At 37.5% G+C, this 23567-nt stretch overlaps 1 protein-coding gene across 31 annotated transcripts in view; it reads right to left on the bottom strand.

Annotated features, from left to right (window-relative positions):
- ZBTB20 (zinc finger and BTB domain containing 20) overlaps positions 1-23255 on the bottom strand; it is an 873240-nt gene extending 849985 nt beyond the window's left edge. For 14 of the 31 annotated variants that reach the window (XR_016233103.1, XM_089331700.1, XM_089331711.1 and 11 more), the window contains exon 1: positions 23030-23231. The gene's annotated coding sequence lies outside the window, so the exon portion shown is untranslated. Of the gene's footprint in view, positions 1-23029 lie in introns of all 31 variants that reach the window. The other 17 variants (XR_016233099.1, XR_016233100.1, XM_070072132.2 and 14 more) reach the window with 5 other exon arrangements.
- Positions 23256-23567: the final 312 nt, after the last annotated feature.

Genomic DNA, 23567 nt, shown 5'->3' on the forward strand with positions numbered 1-23567 from the left:
ATAAGGCCTGTGCCCTAAAATTCCCTTAATTCATATTTAGTTACAAATTTGGCAACAAACCTATTTGTTGGTGGTCTGATTTATTTTATTTTATATTTGCACTTTAAAATCCTTTGTCATGTGAATTTTCAAACATACAAAAATAATGTATAATGAATAAATTCTCTTCAATCCAACATCCAATCTCAATAATTCACAATATTTTACCTTTACCACTTCCATTTTATTTTTCTTTCCTGAATGGCTGAACTGATTCAAGGTGATGAACAAAAGCATGTTTGGGATAAAAAGAATGGAAGAAATATTTTTGGCCTTCTATTATTCATTAAAACTTGAACCAGAAAACACTCCAAATGGTAAAGCAAAACAATATGGGGGTTAAGGACAATAAGATGACAATCTGTTAGAGAGATTGTCTAGGTAAGTTATTTTACAATCAGTGGAATACTGGAGGAGGAGAGTATTGTAATGTTTTCCAACTTTTTTAAGTTTTAAATAAATAAGTGTGGCAATAAAATTGTAAAACTTCATTGAGATTAGTTTCTAAAGATAGGCCTATATTCAAAAATTAATTTCACTGTGTTCAAATTCATGTACGCACCAACTTACCATATTCTAACAATCACCCAAAGAAAGAATAGCTTGTACTATTTAAAAATTTTATTTTTGAAGTTCAAAGTTCATTTTATTTCCCATGTTTTATTCCCCATGAAGTCTTTTTATGTGATTAAGAAAATGTTCCCATTTTTATTTTTTAAAATTAGAATATAAAATTACTTTTGTCATGGTCAATGATATTTCCTGTAATACTGATAAAACTGTATTTCTGGACCTTGGAGGACTCTTCTGAGCATCTGAAATCTCACTTCAGTTTCTGGTCTAAGTGTTGAAGACACAGACCATTAGAAGGTATTTACTGCAGCAAACACAAGCACATCCAAAATATCTTGATTGAATTCAAACTGTGAACAATGTCATGTTGATCTCAGTTTTCATCATGACACAAAAGGTAATTATTGGCAAATATTGGAAATGAATTTGTGAAGGGGGCAGCAAGCTAGAAATGAAATGACACACAGTATTTTAAAGCATGAATCCAAATATTGAGATACATGCTCTGGGACAAGCCTTTGGCAGAGCACTTAAGATGCCCTTTGGGATGCCCACCTCCCAAATAAAAGTGCCTAGGTTAAAATCATGGCTCCACTCCTAATTCTAGCTTCCTGCCCGTGAGCATCCAGGGATGCTGGTTGATGGCTCAAGTGGCTGAGTTCCTGCCACCCACATGGGAGATCCTCATTGAGCTATGTGCTCCTGGCTTTGGCTTGGCCCAGCCTCAGATCTTATTCATCTAGGGGGAGTGAACTAATAGATGGGAGATCTTGTGTTCTCCCTCTCTCTCTCCCTTTAAAATAGATTCTGTTTCTTAAAAAAGTTCTTTAAAAAAAAACGCTTAAGTCCTTTTTTAAAAGAAAAATGTATATTATCTTTCTCATATTTGGGGCTTCCCTCTCACTTTCAATTGCAAATTCAAAGAACAGAGACCATCTAATTCTTTCTTCCATATTTCTTAGCAAAATGGGAGCGTATAACTGTCTAGCTATCCATTTTCCCTCAACTGTAAAAAATGTTCCTTATTGGGGACAGGCAATTGGCATAGCAGTTAAGATACCTCTTGGGATCAAACCAGATGGAATGGTGTCCTGCTTCTGCTTCTGTTTTCAGCTTTCTGCTTATTCACACCTTGGGAAATATGTGAATAAGTGAAGTGCTTGGGTCCCTGCTAACCATGAGGGATACCCAGATGGAGTTCCTGGATCCTGGCTTCAGCACAATTTAGACCAGCTTTTGTAGGCATTTGAGGAGTGAACCAGCAGATAGACGCACACACACACTTTCTCTCTCTCTTGCTCTTTCTCTCTCTCTGCCTTTCAAATAAATAAAACTATGAAAAATATAAAATATTCTTTCCTACATTTATGCAGATAAAGTCAAATATCTCTCAGAAGAGTTCTGTCTTTGAGAAATCCTTGGTTCTCCACGAACTTTATTCAGTAAAAAGGTACTGCAATGCCACATTGCCTTTGTCTTGCTCCTCCGTGAAGGCTAAGCTCCTGCATTTCCAATGAACATCTCTTTTTTTAATTTTTTTTATTTTTTGACAGGCAGAGTGGACAGTGAGAGAGAGAGACAGACAGAAAGGTCTTCCTTCGCCGTTGGTACACCCTCCAATGGCCACCACGGCCGGCGCACTGCACTGATTCAATGGCAGGAGCCAGGTGCTTCTCCTGGTCTCCCATGGGGTGCAGGGCCCAAGCACTTGGGCCATCCTCCACTGCACTCCCTGGCCACAGCAGAGAGCTGACCTGGAAGAGGGGCAACCAGGACAGAATCCGGTGCCCTGACCGGGACTAGAACCCGGTGTGCCAGCGCCACAAGTCAGAGGATTAGCCTAGTGAGCCGCGGCGCCAGCTCCAATGAACATCTCTAACAACTTCATAAATACTGATCTTATTCTTTATCTTCCTAACCACACATTTCTAAAACTACACATTCTGAATAATATGTTTCTATTCAAGTAGACTGCCCATTTTAAGTACCTCCGTGTCCATTGATCCTCATCCCCTGATGATAATCACACTTTCCAAAAGCTAACATTCACACAGATAGATCACTTACCAACTACTGCTCATCTCTCCAAGTTATGCCTTCTCTATCAGCTAATTTCTAGTGTCCAACACCCAATCTCGAAGCAAACACACATCATTCAAAAGGTTAGAACTTCATGATTTATCTTGAAATTCCCATCACTAAGAAAAACAAGACCTTCGGGCCGGCGCCGTGGCTCAATAGGCTAATCCTCCACCTTGCGGCGCCGGCACACCGGGTTCTAGTCCCGGTCGGGGCGCCGGATTCTGTCCCGGTTGCCCCTCTTCCAGGCCAGCTCTCTGCTATGGCCAGGGAGTGCAGTGGAGGATGGCCCAGGTGCTTGGGCCCTGCACCCCATGGGAGACCAGGAAAAGCACCTGGATCCTGGCTCCTGCCATCGGATCAGCGCGGTGCGCCGGCTGCAGCGGCGGCCATTGGAGGGTGAACCAACGGCAAAGGAAGACCTTTCTCTCTCTGTCTCTCTCTCTCACTGTCCACTCTGCCTGTCAAAAAAAAAAAAAAAAAAAAAAAAGAAAAAGAAAAACAAGACCTTCAATAAATTTTTAACTACTACTCCTTTCCAAAAGGTCTGTCATAGGCTAGTTGTGTGTGTCCTATACTATCATTCCATATTCAGGTTAATGAATATCCTTTCCTCCACTTCCTCACATTTAGGTTTCCCTAAGATATCTGGTCAGCACAGAGAATAATTATTAGAGGAGTTTCATTACATATCAACTCTTTGGTTTACTTCTTACGATTCTGGGGGGCACCAATATTCATTCCATCCCACAGAAACGTCTTCTTCCCGAACATTTCTCCTTCTGATCAGTATCTATAATGGCAGATTATTAGTTGAAGATGTTCTAATATATGACTTACTAATAAGACAGCTATTTACCTATGTGATCATATAATTTATTTTAAAAATCAAAATAGATACAGAGAACAGGAAACAAAAGAAGTAAGTAAGCATTCTAAAGATACAAAAGGATAAACAACAGTGGCAGATTAAATTGTCAAAATGTGCTTCTTTACTAGAAACATTAAGCAGAATGCTTGTCAATTCTCTGACAAACACACCACTATACAAGCTCTGGACATAAGAGAAGATAAACAGGCAAATGAGTGAGGGAGGATCTACCAGCCACCATTAAATATGCCCTGAGATTTTATAGATATCATGTATACAATCGATTTATTACTCAAAACTGATAACCATACATCCACTGCAGCATTTCCCAGGCAATTTCACACACTTCCCCAAGGTTATGCATTTTATATTTTCAATTCCTTTTCAAGATAGGCTTTGATGTCAGTTTAACTTGATTCTCTTGTACATAAAAATATTTCACACCAGAACAGAACTGAGGGAACACTGGTATGGCCAAAGCACAAGAAAATGATAATTCAGTGACGATTTCACAGGGAAACATTTCTTAGCACTACTGGGACATGACACCTGACCCCCTCCCAAACAAGTTTCTAGGCTTTTCTCATTTGTAAAATAGGGATAGTATTATTCGCTATTTCAGAAAGTTTTAAGTTAAACCATTAAATAATTAAACATTATTAAAGATATAAAATTATAATAATTGATATGATTCCATTTAGTAGTCTTTTTTAGATTTACAAAAAGCTATAAAATTAATATAGTGTATGTTCTATATTAGGAAATTATAACTCAGTCTGCAAACTTTTTATCTTTTTTAAGTCATTCATTGTAAATTATTTTTGTATAAGGTGCCAATAATACTTTTCATTTTTTCCAGTTTTTGGAATCTCATTACTTGTCATACATTATTGTCCAAGTTGTCACCTATTTTAGAAATCATTTATCTGTCCCACTGATCCGTATGTCTATTCCTATGCTATTACTATATTGTTTTAAATGACTTTATATTGTGTACTATATGCACAATGCAAGTCTGTCCTCTCCTTTTTTTTTTTTTTTCTAAGATTTATTTATTTATTTGAAAGGCAAAGCTACAGAGAGGCAAAAGCATAGAGAATGAGAGTGAGGTCGTCCATCTGCTGGTTCACTCCCCAAATGGCCGCAATGGCCAAAGCTGTGCCAATCTGAAGCCAGGAGTTTCTTCCGGGTCTTCCACAAAGGTGCAGGGGCCCAACTTGGGCCATCTTCCACTGCTTTCCCAGGCCATAGCAGAGAACTAGATCAGAAGTGGAACAACGGGGTCTCAAACCAGTGCCCACATGGGATGCTGGCACTGCAGTTGGTGGCTTTACCCACTGCACCACAGCACTGGCCCCACCTCATTGCTTTTTCATATTTGCCTTTTGCTAACATGTAATCATCCATGTAACTATAAAATAACATCGTCTCTTTCAAAATAGGAAAAAAAAATCCCCATTGAGATTCTAATTGAAATTGTTTAAATAAACTTATTAACTTTAGAAAAATTTATATTTTCCTCCAAAAATAATTTGTTTCCTTTAACCATATCTTGCTTTATTTATTTTAATAAGATATTGCCTTTGTTTTCATATCATTCCTATACCTTGAAAGTTTCTTAGATGTTCATTAGCTCCAATAAAATTTGATTTTCATCTAAGTCTCTTCTGTCCAACTATCTTATCAACTTTTTTTATTTATTCTTATCAACTTTTGTTACTACTTTTCTACATCTTGAAATTAGCATTTTAAAAATTTTTAGGTCATAGATCATCTGCAAAACAAGAAATTTTAAGTTCTTCTCTACAAATGTTAGATATATTGTATTTGTTAAAGCCTCTAATATTTGTGACAGATTGTTCCTTGTCTAGATTCTTAAAATATTTTAGAATATACTCATATAGGGTAATATTTTTTGTTGGCTGTGAATGAAAATAATTAACAATATTTAAACAATTCATTTATTCTCATATTGAGTGATTTTAAAGGAATATTTGTTGAATTAAATTTTTTTGCCACTTATTGAGATGGTCATTTTTCTCCTTTAACTATGATGCAATAAACTATGGTGATATATTTCCTATCATTACTCCTTAATAATAAAAAAAAAAACTACTAGTTCATAGTACATTATTCTTTTGATTCATTGCTGTTATTTGCTATTTCTGTTAAAATTTTGCACACATTTCATAAGTGAAATTTAATATCTTTGCACAATCTTTGTCAAAATTAGATATTAAATGAAATTAGAAGATTTCAACATTTTCTATGACCTTGAATAATTCAAATTGCATCAAAATATCTACTCCCTAATCTTTAAGGGACCATATTTGATCAACTTGCCAATAATTTGTGTTTGAAGAGATATTTCTCAGTTTTTAAACTCATTGTCAGAGTTACATGTAGATTTCTTTTAAATTTCTGTCCAGCACCCCAGTTTTGTCTTCTTTTCATTCCTAATTAGCACGTATTTTTGTTCACTCTTTTCCAAAACTTCATTATTGATCTTCAAATTTGCATAACTTAAAAGTTATCATTAAAATTGTTAAAAGTGGGGCCGGAGCAGTGGCTCACTTGGTTAATCCTCTGCCTTGCAGCGCTGGCATCCCATATGGGCACCGGGTTCTAGTCCCGGTTGCTCCTTCTCCAGTCCAGCTCTCTGCTGTGGCCCTGGAAGGCAGTGGAAGATGGCCCAAGTGCTTGGACCCTGCACCAGCATGGGAGACCAGGAAGAAGCGCCTGGCTCCTGGCTTAGGATCAGTGTAGCGCTAGCTGTGGTGGCCATTTGGGGAGTGAACCAATGGAAGGAACACTTTTCTCTCTGTCTCTCTCTCACTGTATATAACTCTACCTGTCAAATAATTAAAAAAAGTTAAAAAAATTGTTAAAAGTGCAATAATCAGCAACTTCCGGTCTTCATGAAGTTGGTATAAATATCACCAGCTATCTACTTCCAGAATATTTTCCTCATCACAAAATAAACTTCATACCTATTTAGCAGTTGTTCTCCCTGGTTTTCCTCCCCAAACTCCAACAATCACTAATATACTTTTTGGCCAGGCAATTGCCTATGCTGGACATTTCATATAAATGGTAATATACAATCTGTAGCCTTTTGTGTCTTTTTTCATTTAGCATATTGTTTTCAATGTTTAAAGAACTTAGCATATACCAGTACTTCATATATTTTATGGCTAAATGATATTCTATATGTCATATATAGATAGGCCACATTTTTTCTTTATCCATTCCAGAGTTGATGAACATCTGAGTTGCTTCCACTATTTGGCTGTTATGAATAATGCTGCTCTAAAGATTTGAGTATCAATCTCATGTGAACATATATTGCCAGTTCTCTTGAGTACATACATACCTCAGAGTAGAATTTTTGGGCTGACTTGCTTTCTCATCTTTACAAAGAGTTTATTTTTAATAATGGTCTTTCCAAAACACCAGCTTTTTGTTTTCTAGATTTTGGATTTTTATTATTTTCCATATTCCTTAATAAGAAAAAGTCAATAAGGCTATTAATTTTCTTTTAAAACTGCTTTAGTTATTTTTGATAGGTTTTTATATAAAATATTTTCTTTTCATTGCTCTCCAGGTCACTTTCTCTTTATCTAAGAATCAGCTAAGGAATGTTTTAATTTCTATGTAGTGAAGGTTTTTCTGTAATCTTTTAGAAAAAAATGAAAATTCTAATTATGCTAGATTATAATCACAAAATGCACTTGTAAGATTTCTGCTCTGTAAACTTGATAAAATTTTCTTTGTGGCCAAGTAGAGATGTTCAAAAATATTTAAAGAATGTCACTTTTCTTTTCTTTTCTTTTTTTTTTTTGACAGGCAAAGTGAATAGTGAGAGAGAGAGACAGAGAGAAAGGTCTTCCTTCGCCGTTGGTACACCCTCCAATGGCCGCCACGGCTGGCGCACCGCGCTAATCCTATGGCAGGAGCCAGGTGCTTCTCCTGGTCTCCCATGGGGTGCAGGGCCCAAGCACTTAGGCCATCCTCCACTGCCTTCCTGGGCCACAGCAGAGAGCTGGCCTGGAAGAGGGGCAACCATGAAAGAATCCGGCGCCCCGGCCGGGATAGAACCCGGTGTGCTGGCGCTGCTAGGTGAAGGATTAGCCTATTGAGCCGCGGCACAGGCCAAGAATGTCACATTTTCATTTAAATGTTTATTGGTTATGCTACCCCATTTCTTACTTAGTTTTTAACATAACAGACCAGTCTGGACCTTCTCAGTGATTTTTACTTTATGACTTACCTCCTAAAAACTTGTTTTATAGATTCATGTGGTTGTCACTTTTAATATTACAGTACCCCTTCAATCTCTTTTAACTTTAAATTCTCTCACTTGATATCATTGATGTCACTTTGCCTTTTGTCTCCATTGATATGATATCTTTATCAACTTTTCTTATTAACATTGTCTTAAGTGTTTTTCTTGTAATATAACTTGGCTGGCTTGTATTTTTTAACACCATCTGATAATATCTGTTTTAATGGGAGAATTTATCTACATTGAATGTAAAAACTGACATACATTATGTATCATACATAATTTTGTATCTTCCAACTATTTTGTATTTATTTCTTCTTTTAAATGTTTTTTTCTCATTCTCCTTTTCTGTATTTTGTATAAGCAAGAGATTGCATTATTTTCTTTCCTTGTTAATATGGGCATTCCCAATTATATTCTAAGGCAATGAATACTATCTTCTCTTTTCCTATATGAATAAACAGATGTACATATGTGAGTTTTTTTCCCTAATGCCAAATGTTTCTATCCCCTTTCCTTTCCTCTAAAAAAGAACTTTAGGATATATTCACTTTACTCCCTGTTCATTTTCTCCTTTCCTCTCAGTTCCTATTGCCTATTTTCCTTCTCGCTCTCCTAGTTTTGATGAGATACTTGGATACACTTTAAACTTTCCATATTGAAATATGATCATTCTATTTAGACTCTGAAATTACTGACCATATTACATATTGTTAGCCAACTATCTTTAAACTATTAGATGAAATTATGTATTTATAAATAAATACAAAGTATACATAAATGTTCATCACTATTAGCTTTTTGTCCTCTTCATTTTCCTCATCTTGAAGTCTTTGTTCTGGTTCATCTGTTCTTTGCTTATAATTCATTCTCAGACATTTTCTAAGATAAAGTATCACCATCATATACTCTTTCCTATTCCTAAATGTACTTCTTCACCTAGCAAATGATAACTTTCTAAGCAATGAGGTTCTTAAATTGTAGTCATTTTCTTTTGGCAGTGTGTAGATGTCATTATACCATCTTTGAGCTTCCATTGTTGTAGATATTAATTCCTGTGACACTTTGATATTTTTCCATTTTCCTCTTCTATAGGAATTTATCCTTTCCGCTTAAGAGCTTATAAGAAGCTTCAATTAATGTTTAAGAACTTTTATCAAGGTATGCCTAAATGCAGCTTTCTTCCCATCAAAAACATAAATCAATATACCTTTTCAATCCATAAAATCCAATCTTTCTGAATCTCACATATTTTTCCTTTTAGTGTTCATTTAAATATACCTCTGCATTTATTCTAAATTTCTCTGTAATTCTTTGAATTCACGTTTTGACTTATAGATTCTCCAAACTTTATCAGTTTTGATTCAAGATTTTCATTTTTTTCTTGAAGGTATGTTGATATACTTCTTGGATGTGTTCTCTTAGTTCACTAAGTCATGTTTCAACAGTGACCATGTTCTCCTTCAGTTTATCCACTGAATGGCTCAGTTGAGATATTTTCTTAGTATTCGAAATTATTTTTCATTCTTTTGAGATTTCTTAAATGTTCTTTTTTTCTCCCAAATTCAAATTACATGTTTTCCCCAATAGTACTAGTTGGCCTAGGGTGTGTGCTCTGACTTCCCATCTCTTCTTCCTCTCTCACTTGGTATTGAGTCTCCTTAAGTGAATTATTTTTCATTACTCACTCGCTAGAATTCAGGTTTGATGTGAAGTATCCTAAATAGCAGAAGTATCACAGGTGGTACAAGAGGTAAATGTGACAGCCTATCAGTTCCCTGCCAAGGCACATGGAGGAAGATTATCTATTATCCTCTATTTAGTTTCAGTGACAGACGAGACTGTACCACCACATTTAGCTTCTTTGGCTTTCAGTCTAGCTGAGAACACTCTGGACACCTAAAATAGGTAAATATCGATTTTCTTCCACAAGGATTCACAAGCCTCCCAGGACCAAGCTCTTATTTCCAATGTCTACTGTTTTCAGATCTTTACCCCTGGATTCCAGCACTGTTCTCTGTTTGCCCAACTGATGATAGAGAATTTTCAAAGAAATGTTTCTTTTCCTAGCATGTCTTAGTAGTTGTTCCCAGATTTTAAATGAAATTTTATTCAGATAGGCAGGCAGCTTGGAATTTGAAGTGAAGGGGAAGGTAACTTTATATAAGTTATGTTCTTTTTAAAATCCTTAATGCTATAAAAGTCTTGGGGGCAGGGTGGCATATGTGAGTCTGAGGTATGCTTGGACTTCCTTATAATTATTCCAAAGAATCAATTTCCCCAAAAGTATATTTCTTAATACAGTACATAAAAATGACAATAGGTTATCTTCAGACTCTTAGATACAGATACTTAAGTACATATACTACAGCCATTAATCACTTTAAGTAAACTTTAATGCAACCCAAGTTTTAGTTATTCCAGTATATATAAACTTTTGGTTTAAAAAATTCAAATCAATCTGTTGTGATTTCAGTTAGTAGAAAGACAAATTATAATTCTGCCCAATCAGGCAGATTTTCCAATTTCTACTAGCAAATCTAACAAGCAGGAAAAAGCATGCTAGCTATTACGCAGAAATTAAATGTGTGTCCTTTTTATGGTTGACATAACTTTACTGTCTATGTTCATCATAGCTCAGTTACATTTTTTGTTTTCCAGGATTGCCAAATATATATTAACACAAAAGTGTTTAACTGGACTGTACTCAGAAGTAACTGAGATAATGTGGCAAAGTAAGCTAAACTATTTTTAATTGTGTGAAGTGTTATGAATATTCATTTTTACAGATTAGAAAGCTCATATAAAATGTTCAAAACTTCAATGGCAATCAATGAGGTGCAAAAAGTACTGTGGTTTTTCTTTCCTATAGAGATGAGAATCATATAGGATATGAAATTTGGGCTTCATTCTTGAATCAGAAGGTAATGTAATTCTGTGTAATCTTTTTAATGCAGACTTGCTTTATCATTGATGAGTGATATCTGACATATTTCTCTTCTGAATTATGGTAAAATAAATTTTATGGGAACTACTGCCATGATAGCATTCCATTAAATATCTAAAAGAATAACAAATAATTAACATGTATAAAAATGCTTGGGTTTTGGGAAAGTACAGAGAAAGCTTCTAATAGGTGATAACAATTTTAACAACGTTAAATTTGAACCACAGTTAATAGATAATAATGACATGGATAGCCTGGAAAGGAAGAATTAAAGTAATCTTTTTGGGGGCCACTGCTGTGGCATAGCAGATAAAGCCACCACCTACAGTGCCAGCATCCCATATGGGCACTGGTTCAAGCTCCACTTCCGATCCAGCTCTCTGCCATTGCCTGGAAAAGCTGCAACAGATGGCCCAAGTCCTTGGGACCCTACACCCACGTGGGGAACCTGGAAGAAGCTCCTGACTCCTGGCTTCAGATCAACCCAGCTCTGGCCATTGTGGCCATTTGGGGAGTAAACCAACAAATGGAAGATCTCTCTGTCTCTCCCTCTCTCTCTCTTTAACTCTCTGCCTTTCAAAGAAATAAATCTTTAAAAAAATAATCTTTCTTAAGTAGATATAAAAAAGCCTGACCAACAAACATTTATTGAATCCCTCTTCGGTGTAAGGTACTGTGCTAAGCACCAAGACAATTAAGATGAATAAAGCATGGCACCTGCTATGCTTTGAATATGATTTGTTTCCTGAACTCATTCGGGAGTTTAATCTCCAAAGTTTTATGTTAATGGTATTAAGAAGGTAGAAATTTAGTCTATTGTGTTTAGAGGTGGGGACTTTAGGAAGCAATTGAATGAGATTGGGTCAGTAAGGCAGAGACCATAATAGAATCCTAGAGGTTAAGGAGGAGAGACATACAGGCTTCTGCCATTGTATAATCATTAAGGTAAAGGGAATTGCCAGAGCCAAACCCTGCTGTTTAGATCTTGCACCTACAGAACTGAGAGCCAAAATAAACACCATTTCTTTATAAGTTAGTCTACCTCCAGTATTCTGTAATAGTAATAAAAAACTAATATAGGACTTGTTCTTAAGGAACTGCAGCTCCATGTAGTATAATTCTAAATGTTACCTTTCCTGAGTGATAAATCTCAAATGACTTGAGCTATAAGTTAAACTGTCTAAAACACCAACTTGCATCAAATTCATTTCTATATCAGATGCACCAATTTTTGCATAATAAACTTGTCATCACAATAATAATGGCAACATAGGTATATACAACACAAAAACACAAAAAAACCAACAACCATTCTTTTTCGGCTATCACATACTCTAGTTCAGTCTATAATAAATATTGAGAGTGAAATGTAGAAAATCTGAATCAGAAGGGTCTGAAATTGTTCATTTTTTGCCATACTGCTTTTCAGCAATAATCACCTCTTTAACATAGTATCACCCTATTCTCAACCCCTTTTTAGATCAAGAAACATTATTAAAAGCAGGAATTTTTAAAGTTATTTCTGCAGGTCAGATATATAAAGGATAGTGAGACACCACACAGTTGGTAAGAAGACAGGTACCACAGGATGCCAAAAAAATAAGAATGAACCTAGAGAGGAGAGGCGCCATGCATGAACTGAAAATACTGGCATTTTTCTAACATCACAATGCATTTTGTTCAATGATGTGTTCATTTGAACCACACAAAATGGCCATTACACTTAATTTCCTAATGGACTAAAATTAAGAGTCTGAAGAAAATATCAAAGATACTGTCATAGGAAAAGTTAAAGCCATGTAAGTATGGTATAATACTTTCACTATTCTTTGATTCCATTCAAACAATATTACTCATAGGTAATACAGCTCAACAATAAATATTATCTCATAAAAGCTTCTAAAATCTTTAGAACCTTGTAGGCAAAGGATATTTGGATATATATGTACATATGGTACACATTTTGGTTTGAAGTCACTTAAATTATCAGAAATAAAAATTCACTTTAAACATTACCTAATTTCTTTCATTCACTGATGCTCACTATTCTAAATATCCTAAATCCAAACACATGTACACTGATTTTACCTGAGCTAATCAAACAATGCTTACTCTGACAGAAATACATTCATATTATCAAATAAAATTAGACCATCCTTTCTGTAGAGTGACAGATTAAACAGAAGTTAAAGTTACATAAGAGAAATCAAGACCATATTCCAGTTTAAGCCAAGCATAGCCTGACTTAAACCTCCATAAATGCAGGCCAGCACTGAGCACTGTGGCATAGCAAGTAAAGCCATTGCCTGTATACTGGCATCACATAAAGGCACTGGTTCAATTCCCAGCTGCTCCACTTTTCCAGCTCCCTGCTAATGTGCCTCGTAAAGCAGTGGAAGATGGCCCAACATTTTAGGTCCTTGCACCCATGTGGAAGACCTGGAAGTAGCTCTTAGCTCCCAGCTTCGAATAGGCCTAGCTCCAGCCATTGCGGCCACTGGGGAAGTGAATCAGCAGATGAAAGACCTCTCTCTTTCTCTGCCTCTGTAACTCTGGCTTTCAAATAAATAATTAAAAAAAAAATCTCCATAAATGTGGAAAGAAGGAAATCAAAAGCTAAACTACAAAATGAATAAAATACTTAAGGTAAAAATTATTTTATCCCTCATATTTAGTAAATCCTAAAGAAAGCTAACAGTTGTTTTCTTGTACTTCAAAAGTAGGTAGCAAACAGCAACTTAATGTTGTAAATACCTCCAGTAACAGTGGTTTCAGAAATGGGTGGCATATATGAGGTACTCAATAAATGGTTTACACACAGGTTATTATACTAAATTGCATTCCTTTGTAATGTACCTAAACTTACTGTCTAAATCTAAGTTAGTAGACTTATTAATAGTTAATAGGGGGGCCAGCATTGGGGCATAGCGGGTAAAGCTGCCACCTGCAATGCCAGCATCTCATGTGGGTGCCGGTTTGAGTCCTGGCTGCTCCTCTTTTGATCAGCTCTCTGTTATCAGCTGGGAAAGCAGCAGAAGATGGCCCAAGTGCTTGGGTCCCTGTACCCACATGGGAGACCCAAAGGAAGCTCCTGGCTCCTGGCTCCTGGCTTCAGATCAGTGCAGTTCCAGCTGTTGCAGCCATCTGGGGAGTGAACCTTCAAATGGAAGACCTCTCTCTGCCTCTGCCTCTCTGTAACTCTCTGCCTTTCAAATAAATAAAATAAATCTTTTTAAAAAAATAGCAAATAGAACCAGAAGCATTTCAGATTTCAGGGTTTTTCCAACTTGAAATTTTAGTGTATATATACAAGACAACTGGACCCAATTCAAACCATAACTCATGTACATTTCATATAAAGATTACAAACAGGGATTGAAGGTAATTTTATACAATCATTCTAGTGTGCTGTGTTTTGACTGTGACCTGTCACATAAAGTCAGGCATGGAATTTTCTACTTGCAGCATCATATCAACATTCAAAAAGTTAGATTTTATAGCATTTCACACTTTTGGATTATGTATGATCAACCAGTACTGATGATCATAGTTTTATGCCAAAAGCATAGCAGTCTTTGTATCGTAAACTCTAAGTGCCATATTTAAACTAGTTATTGTTTTTTGAAACAAACATTATGGCTACAAACAACAAACATAGGAGCTTTCAAAGTCAGTACATTCTTCCAGTTTTGATATATTCTGTCCAACCTCACCCTATTTCTGTATGCTCTTGGTTTCTTGGTCTGGTTTGATTTATTTTTCCTTTTTGACTTCCAGCTTCTCAGTATTCCCAGTATTTAACACTTGTTTTGAACTGCTCCAACTCATGATTTCCACAACCTGTGTTAACATGTTATCCAGCTTCACTGTTGTTCACGGAACCAAATCAGGCAACAGCTGCTGGGCACATTCACTGAAAATCTTTAGACAAATTCCCTCTCAGCAGCTGTAATTCTGACTGTATATACAAGAGTTAAAATTTCATTCTCTACCATAGCAACTGTTCCTCCCACTTACAACTCTTTCACCTTGTGCACTTCTCTAGAACCTTCTCAAAATCTACTACGCTTTTCCTCAAATAAAACTACCAGCGCTAATCTGGGAAAGCACTGAGTGAAAACAGTCCAAGAATGAAGGCTCTGGAGCAGGGGGAAGGGGACTGGCGAATGGCGATTAAGGGCTTTGGGTAACTAGAGGACTTGAGTCTGAATTTCCATCTGTTAGAGACTAGCCATGAGACTTTGAACAAGAGACTTACCCTTGCTGAGCCTTCGCTTATCTTTAAAATTAAAAATAATAAAGGTATTAATAGGACTGTGGAATTAACTGAAAAAAACTGCAGCTATAACCAGTGCCTGGTACAGAGTCAATTCTGAAGAAATAGGTTACCAACGCCATTATTTTTCCTTAATATTATTGCTTAACATAATTCTGCTAGTCATTTTGACATCAATGTCTTTAGAAAAGTCTAAAGTAATTCCTTAATATATGTGATGGATTTCGATTAACCTTAAAATTAGTTTCTCTTAAACACATTTAGAATATTTTTCCCATTGTTTGCATGCACTGAAACACACATATCTTTTGTGTCCAATAGGTGATCTAAATTTTTCTTGTAACTTCTCTCTATTAAATAGCAAGACAATCAGCAGGTTAGACCAGTTAGCATTGGCAAGTATATTGTTCAATTTACCATATGTACTCTCTAAAAGAGGGGGCAATGTCCAGCCCATGGGTCATAAAAGATCAACAGAATCATCTGGTCTGGCACTGCCAAGGCAACCCCAGGCATTACTTGTAATTCAATAAATCTATAGCAGACTATTTTTTAAGTTGTATGGACTGCATGATGTTATAAGTATTCAAATGGCCCTTGGCAGAAAAAAGTTTCCCCACCCCTGTAAGGTGTTTTATAAAATTGTTGTATAATCAGTACCTGGACCATCTGGAGCTGTGAAAGTTTAAGCTTTCTGCACTTTGCTGCTTCCATTTGTGAACAGGCAGTATTTGAAAACTTTGAGCCCCCAAGTTATTCATACTAGCAAACGCAATGTGAGTCACTGAAAAGAGCAAAATTTTAAATGAAAATTTTAAGGCTATCACTTAATGAAGATCAAATAAGTACACACAAATTACGTGCAGCTGTTTGTTTCAATATGAGACAGGGAAGTCTAAGTCTTTTCCAACACAAATGCTTTCTACTCTCCTACATCAAAATTGTCAAATTTCTTTACCTACCTTATCATCCCTCTTAAAGTGATCTGTCTCTGGATGGGTACAAAGCAGGTTTAAAAATCAACCGAAGTAGTGGATGAATATCCCTCCTCTGAAATGCTTGGGAAATTCTTGGAGTTTAGAACTTTGTATATATATAATAAAGTATCGTGGTAATGGGATCCACATCTAAATACTTTAATTCTACTTCATACATAGTCTGAAAATATTATTATGCAGTATGTTTAATAATTTTGCACATGAAACAAAATTTCATAGTGGGGAATATGCCATTTGTAGCATCGTCACTATTCATAAAGTTCTAGATTTAGGGATGTTCAACCTGTAGTTAAAAATTACCAATTTCATAAGAACTTTGTGAAGACAATTATTGACTACCAAAGTACATTCATGTGTGGCTCAGAGAACAGAAGCATAAAAACAAAGTTTATCTTTTTTCTTTGAAGAAGCATATCTATTTATCTCTATAGTGTAGAATTAGAAAATTATTGTGAGATAATTCATTCTGTTAGTATCTACCTCCACAGTTAAACAGTTATGCTGAATGAATACAAAAAATAAGGCTTATAAATTCTATTTCCACTACAAATTCCTGAGTTAGAAGCAAAGTCAAATAATCTATCTATACTTTTTAATGGAGCCCTAAACACCACTTCCAGTTAATAGTACCTGAAGATAAAACAAGGGTTCAAATGTATAAGTTCATATTCTGATATTATTAGAAAAGGGACCCTGAAGATGAAGAGCTAAAGTGACAACCCACTCATTTTATGTGACATGACCAAGATCATACAAGTAGTTCAAGGGCCAGACATAGAACAACCTCTATTAACCCTATACTCAAGATTGCTGACCATGTGTAATAAAGTGAAAAAGCCAAATTTAATAAATGAAGAAATGAAAAGGCAGATTGTGTCTCAAAAACCTTTGAATTTAGTGATTTCTACTTACTTGATTTTATATTCCTAGAAGAGTAATTTTAAAATACCATAAAATTAATAAGAACTGATTAGAAATAATGAAAACTACAAAGAAATTTTGTTTTCCCTTAAATAAAAACCATGGAAAAAGCCATTATTTTTATGTTTAAAGGAAGCCAGAAATTTATTGAGAGGATAAGGAAGGGGGGGGGGGTAGAGGGAGAAGGAAAGAGAAAAGAGAGAACCAGTGAGTGAGTGTGTGTGTGTGTGTGCGTGCGCGCGTATGTGTGTGTGTGTGATGGTGGTGGTGGTTTTTGTTTTATAAATTATTCCAGGTTCTTCTAGTTTCCTTTTGCAATGGTAACCTGTGTTTCAAAAATGAAGATAAACATAAAATGAATTTCTGATAATTTATAAACCACTTAAATATTAATAGCAGTGATACTGAGAATTTCAAAACTAGAAATCCAAATCTTTTTGATATTGTGCTGAATTAAAGAACACCTTTTTAAAAAGTCAAAAGTATTGCAAAATGATTAAATCAGTACCCCCCACTCTCCAAACTGTGTGCTTTTCCTGAAGTGCATATTCACCAGCTGACAGTAAAGACAGGCTGGCTGCTTTGTTTCACTATAGTTCTGTTTACTTCATACTGTCAAGAAGGGATTTTGACACTCGCAGTATTAATATTGCTATTTTTATTGATATAATTAGCACTGCTATAAATAATTCCCTGGCCTGCTATTTATCTAAGTATATCACTACAATCAGCAATGTAGGTTTATTTTCTCATATATGATACTTTGGAAATAGACTACTGGCCCAAAAAACAAAAGTGACCTCATGATGTAAAAATTAATGAAGGAAAAAAAATGCCCTGTCAATAGACTACTGTTTTGTGTATGACTTCACTAAACAAACTAGTTTATATTTGTTTGAAACTAAAGTTTCTCACCAATCTGCTGTTTCAATTTCACATCACACCATATTGTACCTAAAACAGGCAATCTGGATTCCTGTTGCTACTTTTTTTTTCCCCCCAAACAGCTCAGGAATGGATTTGAAATACAAGGCTTGACTATATAAAGCAAAAGAATTAAGACACCCCCAAATTCAGAATGAGTGGGTAAAAATAAGTGTGCTTGAAACCATTTGTACAACTCTTGTGGGGGATAACGGGTTTCCCTTGTGAGTTTTTGATCATTACATGAAAAAAAAAATCAAAACATTTTTTATCTTGCCTGTAGAGAAATCAGCTGTGACAATAACCTTATCTAGACCTTGAATCATGTGTTCACAAAACAAAGTGGGGTGACTGACCCAGTGCATATTCAACACAGAGCATGAAGACCAAAACAAAATGACAATACAATTCAAAACAAGTTTGTGGAAATTTTAGACTAGTATATTAAAACCTTTCTTTGTCTCTATCACTTAACAGATGGTTAGCCCTCACACAGCCTAGTTTCTCTGGCAAAGAAATGACTGTGTCTAGCCAATAACACCCCAAATTTTGACTTAAAAAGCATTGTACACATGCTTAGACTTACCTTACAAAAATGAATATTAATAGAATTAGTCTTGCTTATTTTGTTGCAAAAAAATTGACAGATGTGAACATTTTATATTTTGGCCTATGAACACCTTTTAGGAACTGAACTTTCTTATGTGTATCCAGGGCTCTATGAACTCTGTACTCTAGCTTTCATTCACTTTACAGGCTGCTTAGTGATCATGCTTTAAAAATTTCCAAAGCGAGGGAGGTTATGGGGGAAAAGCCGCTATAATCCAAAAGTTGTATTTTGGAAAATTATATTTATTAAATAAAAGTTAAAAAAAAAAGTAAAATAAAATTTCCAAAACAACATTTTAGTCCCAAAGTATTACAAGATTTACAAAGATTTAATTAGCATGTATTTATATGTTACATATAGGAAAGTTTCAGTAACCAACAAAATGGGCTAAACAGAATTGCCTAGGAACTTTGAATGCCTTCCACGTTGAGGACCACAGGGCAGAACTGGGGTTACTTTTCCAGGACTGAAATATATCTTTATTCAAAAACTGTTTGCACCCACTCAAACACACATTGATCAGCCATGCTTACCAGAAACAGGAAAGGTTCATGGTTTTTAACAATCTATTAAACATTCTTCCACTTTGCTCTTTATAAAAGCAAAATTCAGCTGAAACAATACATTCCATTAGTTATAAAGTTTCTGTTTCCTCCTAAATCTTACTATTTATAGCTTTCAGATGCTGGCAAGTCTGTATACAAATAGTCACAGGCAATCAGAAAGTGCTCTAAAGAACTTTAAAGTGCACCCTTTCTGGAAGATGTTGATTAAGCTGCAAATTAACATAAAGAGAGACCTAAAGCAGGTAATAGAGATACAAGCCCAACAAGCAGAGGACTGGAGGAAGGACTCCCCTGAAGCATGAAACTTGTATTTGACTAACAATAGTGACAGAAAAACAGTGAGAATCAAAACTTATTTGAGAATTATGAACTAGGTTTTAAAAGGTATGACACCCACTACTTGAAGCCACAAATTCAATATGAAACCATACACTCATTTAACCAGGCATGAAGCTTCCTTCCATCCGGAAACCTGGGATTTTTACACCTACAGACTAAATGATTAGATTTAAAGTCATGCTAAAATTTTCTCTAATGTTCCTCTTGCATTACAAATGGTCTATTAAATCACAGGCATGCCAATCAAATTCTTCTGGAGTTTGAAAAATAGGTTTAAATAACAAAGCATTTTTTGGAGACCTCTCTTTCTATCCATTTAATGTCAGCTATAAATTAATTACAATAAATCTTCTTCTCTTAATAAAACCACAACTAAAAAAGATTTAGACACGATTTTTCAGATACATTCCTAAAACAAATCCTATCTAAAATGTAACAGATATTCTAGCTTTTGTTTTTATGACAGTTTGCTAACTTAAAGCCAATGGTACATAGGGATTTTACAGTAAATTTCAAGACACAAGATTTTAATATAAAGCAACATTTTATTTATTTCCAAACATGCTTAAAATTATGAAAAAATAAAACCCTTATTGTCAAAAGCTTACTGAAATATAGAGAATATTTCATGACAATCGAAAAAAGTACAAATAAATTAGCTAAGTCTTCTTTTATCCTCATTAGAAACAGGTAAACACCTTCCTTCCCCTCAAACCTCTATAAACTTTTTCAATTGTAGTTGCTAAAACAAGAAAACAGTGAGGTTTTAAAGTTCTATCCAGAAATTTCTTCTCCAGTCTGAGGTACACAAAGTACACGTGACTTCACAGTGTAAGCTCCAAATGGGCAGGAAATTTTCTCTTATTCACTTGGATCCCAAGTGTCTAGAATCGTGCTCAGAACAATTTGATGAATTTAACCATCTATTTCAGAAAAGCATGCTTATTTCAAAGAAAAAAGCAGAGCCATTAAACTCTACTTCTGTATTCCCAATGTTTTACAGAATTCTCCTTGCCACTTATTCTGAAGACACTTGGGATAATTGGAAATTCATTTATAAATTATGGATCTTTTATAGGAAGTCTGATGTGGCTTTTATTCCTCTTCTAGAATGACCTAATTATTTATTCTACCCTGCTTTCTAGGAAGTCCAATTTGCCTACAAAGTCTCCTAAAGACTTTTCCTAATGTGAGAGATAGTTCAGTGAAAGTGGTCTTTTCTTTAGATTTTCTTCCCATACCAAAAATTGTTCTGATTAATGTGATAGCCAGAGGATATTATGGACATCTGTGGGTCTCAGCAATCTTCTAACTACTTGGAAACTGGCATCACAGCCTCTGATAACTCCAAATGCTCAGCCCTCCACCAACTGTAACACTCACATAGAAGTTTCTCTTTCCTCAGTATTCCACTTAATTTCATACTTTCAGTATACACCTATAAACCATATCTGCATTTTTCTGGTGCAGTAATAGTAATCGTAAAATACTGGCTTAAATGGGTAAGCATAAAGACTTCTTACTGTAAATCAGTTAGCATTTGACAATTTTTAGTCTTTAAGTTTCCTTAGGCTGTTAAAATCAGAACCTTGTCACAAAAGGACATACTGCTTTGGATACCAGTAGCCAGTAAACTTGTCACCTTATCTTCATGTGCAGAAAGCCTGTATTTCACTGGCCTGCAAGATCTGAAATCACAAAACCAAAACCAACCCAACTGTCCAACTCACTGAGCAGCTAATCTATTTCTAGGAAACTCACTTTCTGCCTTCTCACATTCCCTTTGCACCGCATGGTTCAAGCCTAAGGACCTCAAAAATTGAGCTCAATGGGAATGACAACCCCAATCTTGGAAATGAAACCTTGAATGCTGAACTCATCAGCACTTCCTCAAGGACAAGCCCCAAAGCTTCCTGCGAGAAGACTATTCAAGATGGCACCAGGCTATCACGCAGCAAGTGCATCAACTCCGATACAGTCTGATTAAGAATGACAAAAAGCAAAGACATGAAAATCAATGTCACATTTTTTTCTCCTCCTAGAAACACAGATATGCCTGGCTGTTAAGCAAAAATACAAATCTTGACTGATGTGGGGGGGGGGGGCTGAGTACCTAATTATTTCCACAAAACAGTAAAGCGTACTTGAGATTAGGAGCAGGAACAGGAATGAAAGCAGACCATTTATAAATTTAAGTTACTAATGACTGATCATCACGTCAATTTAGTGTTGCTAGCAACAGAATTTATTTACAAAATGGCAACTGTGTTTTAAAACTTTCAATGGCAACAAGTTCTTCCAGCAATGACCTCGGAAGAGTTAGCTTGAAACAATGAGGTGAAGGAACGGTCGGTCCCCAAGACCTGCCATCAGGTGAAATTTAAACATGGCCATGAAGTGAGCAAATCCAATCTTAGCAACATTTTGGTATTTTTAACGGCCACAAAACAGTGAAGCCAATTTTCACCTGCGTACAAAGGTAACGTGTTCAACTTAGCTTAGGCCAGTACCGAATCTGAGGACAGTACCACAGCCACAGGCTTCCAAATTACTTTCTCTCATTCAGATTTTTACGAGAGCTGTCATCCTGCTACTGACCTCATTCAACCCGGTTCGGAGTAAGAGATCAGCGGATTACGCGCTAGGTAGTAGAGCTGTACGCCATATTGTGTTTTTCGCTAATGTTGATAGTTTGTGCGTGTGCCTAGCATATGTTTGTGCAAGTGTGTTTATCAATAGAACTTTCAGAAAATCCCTGCCTCCTGCCTCTGCGGCATCCTTAAAAAACGATAACAGCTTCGAGGGCGGGGCGGGGGGACCTGAACGCCACACACAGGAATGCATTCAACAAGGTGGGAGACGGCGTCTGTTTTTAAACTTTCCAAAACCTTCCAACCGCTTCGGCTCAGGTTGCAAAAAAGCGAGAACACGTTTCCATGTTTCCAAAGTGGCCCAAAGGAGAAGAGAAAGAAGGCAAGGCGCGTCTTCCCTTCCCAAGCCCCCTCCTCTCTAGTCGTGGCAGCGAAGCAGGCGGGGCCGGGGGCTCTGCGTCTGGAGAGGCGTCCAGCGGCGCTGGGGCCCGGACACCTCCCGCCCCCCACTTCTCTGAAGACGCTCCAGAGACCGCGAGAGCCACGGCAAGCGGGGGAGGGCGGGGAGGGAGGGGGCGGAAGACAAGCGGGCGCCTCTAGCAGCTCCTGAGCCCCGGCTAGTCCCCCTCAGCTCCTCTTCTTGGAAGCAGCAGCTCCGGGCGCAGGGAGTAGAGAAGACGGCGGCAGAAGACACGTTTCCAGCTGCGGGACGCCCCGCCCGCTCCCGGCACCCGGAGACCCTCCCCGCCGGGTCGGGCGAGGCCGCCGCCGGGCGCGAGGAGGGGCGCCCGAGGGAGGGGGCGCGCGCGGGGCGGGGCTCGGGGCGCGCGCGCTCGGCCGGCCGGCGGCCCGTGGGCTCGCCGCTCTGGAACTCGCTCCCCCAGCCCCACCCCAGCGCCCTCCCTCCCCGTCCCGCCGCCCCCCACTCCGAGCGCCTCGCAGACGCCTCGTCCCCCTCGGCACGCACACACCCTGCCCGCCCCACAACAAATTAGAGTTTTTGGCGTTACCTCCTCGCGCTCTTTAATCTTCTTTCCTCAACTCCTAAACTTCCCCCCGCCCCTACTTCTTCGGCAGAAAGCCCACATTGGGCGCCTCACGCCGAGAACCCTCCGTCTGTCTCCGCTATTGGGTTGCTCTCACGCCACTCTTGGCGCCAGCGGGCCAATAAGAATGGGACGCCCCTCGTGAGGTTGCCGCCCATAAACAAAATGCACTCTTCCTCCTCCCCTCCCCGGTCTCCGTCCCCACCCCCGACCGGCCCTCCTCTCGTGTCTACCACCTTCGATTGGGCTAGGAGAGGCCCAATCCGCTACCTCAAACACCCATTGGGGCGCAGAAACTTCGCTCAGAGCATCGTTAGCAGGCGATTGGCCAATCGTCCGCCCACTCTCCCACCCCGCCGCCTCTTCGCCCAGTCTGGAGAGGTCAGTCGTATCTCGTCGTTCAGTGACTCGCGAGGTGGGAAACCATTGGTAGAGAGCGCCCGTCTGGCCGGAGTGGAGTGAACGGTGATTGGCTGACACAGGCACCATCAAGTTAGGTTGT

This window comes from Oryctolagus cuniculus, chromosome 4 (assembly GCF_051225735.1).
Source record: "Oryctolagus cuniculus isolate XC-2025 breed Fujian yellow rabbit chromosome 4, ASM5122573v1, whole genome shotgun sequence".
NCBI lineage: Eukaryota > Metazoa > Chordata > Mammalia > Lagomorpha > Leporidae > Oryctolagus > Oryctolagus cuniculus.